This window comes from Cyclopterus lumpus, chromosome 11 (assembly GCF_009769545.1).
Source record: "Cyclopterus lumpus isolate fCycLum1 chromosome 11, fCycLum1.pri, whole genome shotgun sequence".
Lineage (NCBI taxonomy): Eukaryota > Metazoa > Chordata > Actinopteri > Perciformes > Cyclopteridae > Cyclopterus > Cyclopterus lumpus.
Window position 1 is genome coordinate 2,061,164 of NC_046976.1, and position 7,848 is coordinate 2,069,011.

Sequence of the window (7,848 nt, forward strand, 5' to 3'; positions counted from 1 at the left end):
ATAGGCTTTATATATTTTATTGTGTCAATCTCTACAAATGTTTGTATGAATACAAAATATATACAGTATATTTATATATATATATATATATATATATATATATATATATATATATATATATATATATATATATATATATATGAATCGTGGAGGCGTAAAATTGGCAGCCACAGTCTCCCTCCGGCCGCATGCCCACTTCCTCAAACCCATCCTTCTCTACCGGTCCACAAGATGCCTTCTGACTTCTGCCTCAACGCCACATCCACCAATGTTGCTTCATGCTATTTCTTTTAATCCTCTTTTCCCTGAAACCAGTCCTCCTCTGGACTCCACACAGCTTATGGACTATCACCTTTGAAATGAATAACTCTTTCTCTCTGCAGTTGTCTGCATTTGAGTCCTATTCCTCTTCCTCATACTGTCACAGTGTTTGTCCAACGCTGCTGGACATAAACTGTTATTCAAATACTTCATAATATCAGAAAGGTTATCCAGACCCTTTGAAAAAGTCATTTATGTTGGTATGTTGGTATACTTATTATATTAATTATTATAATAATAATAATAATAATTAATTATTAGATGAAAGTATGTCATGCTGGTTTTGATCCGTGTGTAAAGTATAATTTATCAGAATACATTTTCATTATCACAAGTAGACCAATGAGATGAGGCGATATACCCTCAAATCTTCCATTCTACAACATGGACAATAGCAGATAAATTATACTTCATGCACGGACTGCTTGTGAGGCATTATTTAATATTCATGCTTGAACGTTAAACTTAGCACGAGAGAGTGCCACCTGCCTCTTTATTCCAAGACGAAGCTGATTCCCTCTGCTTCGCCCTGTCCCTCCTTTGTTGGCGTGAAGCACTTCAATCTGAAACGTGCACCGCCAAAACAACGGTGCATGTTTCTTCCACGTCATCATTTGAGACACATCTTCACTGGAATGGCAGATGTCCGATGCACTCCCAGACAGACAGACAGACAGACATTTGAATCGATCAATATCCCTGTCATTGAGTAAAGTCTACTCCAAGTTCACACGTTCTCAGGGGCGTCTGCAGCCGGCTGCTCATTTTGTCCGGGGGAACTCCGCTGACCCCTGAGCCACTGCCGGGGATTGTCTTCATGCTAATCAGGAGGGGGAACCAATTCAACGTCGCACAATTCGATTAGACATCTGCATATTGAGCATCTGCACCCCATGAAAATCTGCCAATACCTATTCTCCCTCCCCCACATTATGTGCCCCATGACCCCGGGGGCAGCCTGTCCCTGGCCCCCACCCTCCTCCCCCTGTCTCCCCTCCTGACCCTGTCAGGCCCGGCTACAATACCTGAACCCGCCCCAGAGACGGGACGATTGGAGTTCAAGGTAAACGTCCCTTTCTCTGGGTCCGTCTGCAGGCTGCTCTGTGTGGCCCCGGTCCGGCCCTTGTCCTATAATCACATGCAGCGCTCTTTTTTATCATGCTTTTCTCTCTCTCACACACACACACACACACACGCACACACTCACACACACTCACACACACTACTTTCTTTCATTACAACTGTTTTTGAGAAGACACGACTTTGCCTGGAAAAGGAAGGGTTTCCTTTCTCTGGAGCTTTTCCATGTTAATCAATTGTGAACGCTGCTCTTATTCAGACATCTCTGACACTCGGACGATTTCCCTCCTCTCTCTTTTATTTTTTATTTCTCATATTAATTCATCTGGTCTTTCAGTGCAGAGAGAGAGAGAGAGGTAACATCTACCAGAGCCTGTTGCTAGAACTGATGATATATTTCAAGTTTAATTTTGGGAAATGTGTGAAGTTTATCATTTCACTAAAATATGGACATTTCTGCCCAATTCTGGTCTAATGTCTATTTGAAGACACTAATGATAATGGTAATAGGTTAACGCATCAACGGTTTCTGAAAGAAATCTATATGCAGATTGACATATAAACTACTCTGAATACCTTATTAAACATGCTTATAATCAGCTAAAAACATCCATTTATCAAGTTGCGTTTGTTCTTACAGAGAACTGCAATGTAATAATAATGTAATAGTGCTAAACCAACATTTGCCATAAGATTGAACATGTACAATGTACTGGCATTATCTCAAATCATTTCTGCATTAAGGATTAGTAGTCTCTTTGCTATCAATGGTTAATTTCTTAATGTAAGTTATGGAGCATGTGCAGCAAAAGCTATAAACACAAAACATTTGGTGGTTTTAGGAGCTATAATGAAGTGGTTTCCTTTTTTTTTTTCTTTGGCAAAAAAACAGCATTCAGCATCTCAACCAGTTTTCATTCCCATTCCTCACATACGGACACTCCTCAGGACCCCTTGGCCTAACTAACTAACATACATTAAGTACTTTATGTAACATATACTTACATAGATTAAAATAGGTCAATGTTTCTCCTGCCCCATCCATCCACCGTGTCTGCCCCTCGCCATGGAATCCGTCGCTCTTTGTATTACGTCAACTAAAAATACTTTTTCCCATAGACTTACATTGTGAAAGTGACAGCGGACCATGTTTTTGGAGTAAAATCAACTTCCCAGTATGAACACTTAAATAGCTCCTTAATTCACAAGTTATTTCCCTGTAGGCATAATGGACTGCTGTACATGTGAAACCAGCAGAAACCAAGAGTCTGGGAGGCGGGGTTAAAGAAAATCTTGAGTGCCCTTGCTCTCTGGCCACGAGGATGCGGAGCATCCGGGTAATGATATACCCAGCACTCTGCACTTTGTGGCCTTATGCGCCAATTTCATAGGAATGAACGGTATGCACTTCTCTTTACATTACATTACATTTCTTTATACATGGTCTAGTATTGAAGTGGATGGGTTTACATTGGAGCTACTTGACGTCAGTACCGGCATCTCAGATACCCTGTCCTCCTGGGGTTTGCCTACCGATAGTTTTAATAGCACAGCTGGAACAAGGCTTTGTGCTCCATGTAGCCAGGTGGAACTGACGCTGGGGGAACCGGCTGTCTGTGGCTTCTGGGTGCCACACGGGGCCCTCAAGCATCCAGGAACCAGGCCTGTACACACAGATTGAACCATCTTCTCATCTGTCTCAGGGTTTGACAGCAAACAAGTACATGTTCCTTGTTGATGAGTTGTTTTAAAGGAGGCCGTTACGCTAGTGCTCTCAGTGCTTTGTGGTTAAAAAAAAAAAAGACAAACGCTAAAGTCTGATGGAGTGAACGCTTCCAAAGCTCAACCTTAAAACACGTGTGCCAAGGTCGATGTGTGTTCCTCACTGCAGGCGTGTTAGTATGTGTGCCGCTGGTCACTTTGAACCTTGTCTCTCGGATTCTTGGCAGGAAGTGAGCGTCAGCAGCTCTCGGTCGTAAAAACTGCTTTTGGTCGCTCTCCCAGAGTGCACTGGGAGGGGAGAAGACAGAGCATCTCTGTGTCACCTCGCCGCGGCACGGGATGTGAGGAGATCATCGGGAATGTCAATAATCGCTCGAACCGAGGACGAGCTGCTGCAGCAGAGCCACCTGAATGTCAATTTCAGAGAAATTAAAATGCAGTTATGGCGCTGTGGTGTCCTAAATAAAGAAAAGATGATGCATGTTGTTTTATGTCTTTACCGTGAGCAGCCAATTCTAATTGCAACGTAACTTAATAGTTATCATGAGGGGAAAACATACCTAATAAATACATTGTGAACATTCTAAATTCAAAGTTTGTTTTTTCTACAAGATGTTACAAGACGAACAAAATTAAGCTGTATTTATACCTTAGGACCGCTATAAATTTAGATTATAGTTGGATACGCTATAAATAGCTCATTTTACTTCTTGATAGCACTGCAACACTATGTACTCTAGATCAGTGGTTCCCAAATTGGGGTACGTGAAATAAAAAATGTATATATTTAAAATTGGCATCCATTCAAAAAAAAAAGTTATATTATATTATACTATATTTTATTTCTCTCACTTCTACTTGTCTTTGTCTCATACTGACACGCTGTGTTCACATTGTGATATGGATTTGGACCACAGTGAGATAACTTTGATGGTTCTTGCCTCTCAACAACCTCCTGGTCAGCTTCCTCAAGGACAGGAGCTGACCACGTCGTTTTGTGACAGAAAATTCATTATTTTTTATATTAACGCACGTGGTAGTTTTAATGTAACAGAAACAGCTGCTCAAAAAATACAATCTGATCTGTGATAAAAACCTCTTCATATGCAGTTTGGAGAAAAGCTGTGATCAACTTATTAACGGTGCTATTACACACTTTTGCAACAATTTACAGCCAGTTAATGAATGTGTTGATGTTGTCATCTGTAAGGGGAGTGATGCATTTAATGTTTCTGTTTTGTTTGGAATAAACAGACTAAAAATGGCAAATTCAGGAAGAGCAGCACCAGACGAACAAAACGGGCCGAGAAAAGAACACAGAAAGATCCAAATAACAGATGAACAGATAACAAATATATACTATAATAAAAAGGATTTTATTCATGTCTTCACGTAATTTTTTACAAGTTAAATTAATTAATTGTTTTAAAAAAAATGTGTGCTATTGGATAAAAATGTACTTAACCAACTGATGTGAAACGTTTATTGGGGCCCGTGGATTCATATTTCCCATCCAAAGGATAATTTAGGCGTTCAATTGATTGAAGAACACAAATCCATTTTCAATCAAAAATCTTTCAATACAATTAGTGGACACTGTGAGATGTTTGCCTTCACTGGTAAAAAGTGAAACAGGAAAAAAAAAAAAAAGCAGGTTTTTCTCTCAAAAATGAATTGAGTCGTCAAAAATGTTTTTCATCTGCTGTGGAACTTGGGGCTCAGCGCTCTCCCATCGGGGTATATTTGTAGTTACAACACAATGTTCAAAAGCCTTTGTCCCTCATCCCATTGCTGTGATCTGCGTCTCAGGGCTCGTGGACAAAAGGTGTCAAACGGAGCGTTGGACTTGGCCCGCCACGTCCTCCCGAGGCTGCTCCTAATCCTATTACTGTGGGCTGTGGAGGAGTATGGATCCCAGCAACTATTAAAGTCTCAGGGGGCCCTGTGTGTTTACGCCGTGTATGTGTGTGTGTGTGTGTGTGTGTGTGTGTGTGTTCTTGTGTGTGTAATTGCATTGTAAGCGACTCCTTATCCACGTTGTCATAATGTGTTATCCACTGATGCGGCTCACGGTGTTGCCGTCGCTCTCTGTTTGCTATGGGGCAGGTGGACATTTCAATCGGTCTGTAGCCCCTTGATCCATCTGTGAGCTCCGCCTCGAACGGTTCAATTTGTTTGAGTGTTTGATGGTGCGCTGTGAAAGGTTATTTTATGAATAGTTGGAATGCTTTGCAGGGAAAAGGACATCAAATAAGTACTATTACTTTTTTCAATTTTGCAAATGTTGACATGTGACAAGTCTGCTGGCATGGCGGAGGTCAGATTGCTTGGATTGCGTCATGGTTTAGCGTGCCGTATTGTGTTTACTCGTACAAGGTTCACGCCACAATACACAATTTAAAAGGCCTTTTTTCAAAATGGTTTGTTTGTTGTCACCACATCTGTTAAAATACCAGAGCGAGAGTTAAGGCCTTTACACACCGCTTGTGTTTATTTCATGCGTTTAATTTGCCAAACTGTTTTTTGCAGTTTTTTTTCTCCACTTTCACACACAAGGTGAATTCTACGCGCTGAAAACGTAACCTCATTGTTTTTCAGAGTAAGGTGGATTTTTCTGTGATTTTGCAGCGTGAATAAAGGCATCAACCAATCACGTTGTGTGGAACGGACATATTCAAAATGTACACTATAGTCTACAACAACACAGAGGCTCTGTGGCCTTGGAACAGATGCACTCCTTTAGTCCTGACCTTTCACAATAAAAGCTTTGAACTCAAATTCACTCATTCACAGCATTTAACTCAAAGGAAACTCAATGAAATATGGTAGTTTACTAGCGTAACACCTGTAAGCTATTGTTGTGTGCACCAATTTAAAGTAAAGAAAATGGCTTGGATGCTCAATGTTTGCAGCCAAGTCGGTTGCATCTTCGTGACGCCCCGCTGTGTAAAGGGCTGAATGATAAATCAAACTGAAACTGGCTATATAAGGCAGTTTCTCATATATTTTGGAAATCTGCTAAATAGTGTCACCACTGTGACATATAAAGTCACACATTGAATGTTGTGGATCTTTTAATATCAGCTCCTCATTATGGATTCTCTGTCAGTGATTGCAGAAAGATAATCAACTCTATCATCAGAGCCAAAGTGTCCAAACGGTCGCTCTAGTGTCATTCTAACGGATTGGGGGAGTGGCTAAGTGGAAAGTGACACTAAGTGTCTTTTCCATCTACATTATAACAGAGTGGCTGGCAATATGCACAAGCAAAGTTAAATTCAACTTGATTGATTTATTTGATTGAGATTTGTTCCACAAAGAATCAATTAATCATTCAATTCATAACTGTATTTTCTTAAAGGTAAATAAACAGATTTTGTCAATAATACATCAACCTTACAGAAAGACACAAGCTGAAAGCATCAACTGTCCTCCAATGTTGTGTTACACACCACCAAGAATCCCTCTTTTCTCATATTCAGCTTTTTATGAACAAACTTATATTTGTTCACACATTTGATCTTAGCCGTGTAAACAGCAGTCAGTAGTGGTTCAGTGGAAATAAGCACATTAATGCCTAGACAGCAGATGAAGCAAGAAGTATGATCGAGAAGTGTTCTCCCATGTTCAACAAATTATTGATTTATTACCCGGCTTATTGTCTGTGAGCGGTTTGGAGCTCAAAATGACCCGAATGAAATGCGGTCGAATGGCCTTTTGTGTCCTCCGGGTATCACTTATCTGCCTAGAGTGCAGGCCACACAGACAGGCCGACGCACACGCAGCCGTCCACGTCCCCTCAATGGTCGCACTGGCGTGGACATTGAACAGAGTCAATTGCCTGTCAAATGCTATGTAGGTATGAGGCCTAATGCAGCGCGCCTCCCAAGGCCTGGACATTGTGGGGGCCCCACTCTGTGAACCCCACGGCCCCCCACAACCCCTCTTTCTCTTTTTCATCTCGCCGCCCCAGTTCAATGTTAATGTCCAGTTGTGTCCACTCTTCGGACGTCTCCCTCCCGAGAAGAAAGAGTGAAAAAGAGAAAGAAAACCAAACCTTCCCTCCTTCTTTTCTCACCCCGGCCTCCTCTTGTGTGCTGTCCAGCTGGCTGTGACCCTTGACCCCCTGAACCTCACTCCTGACCCCTGGACCCGTTCCCACGCCACGCCTTTTTGTGTCCACCTCGCCATGGCAACACCTTGGCCACTGCTGCTGCCACGGTAACAGATGGACAGGGGCCTGGAAATAACTTCATTCAGTGAGCACCATGGACAATCTGCCCTAGCCCCCCCCGACCCCCCCCTGTCTCACACACATCCAAGTACTTGGACACACAGCACCCCCAACCCATCTTTGACACCTCCTGTGCCACATTCTAACACCCCAATCCCCTTGGATGCATTCCCTCAGCAGGGGCCTCTGGGTATCAGGGCCTGATGGAGTCATTAACACAGAGATCCCAGATTCACCCTGGCACCTACATGGGAGTGAGAATAAGTTGCCGTTGTTGGCACAGAAAAGCCTAAAAAGACACCCGAAGTCACCCGCATATCCCATTTCACACTCCTGGTATTTATGGTCCGGGGGCGTAATAACTCTAACTTCATCACCGCGCCACAACTATCTCTCTGCTTCTTTTATTAGCCCTATTGTTTCTCACATCCTCCGATGAGACGCGGGGCTGGGGGGAGTTGTAAAGACACTGAGCTGAGCAGCGGGGGGCT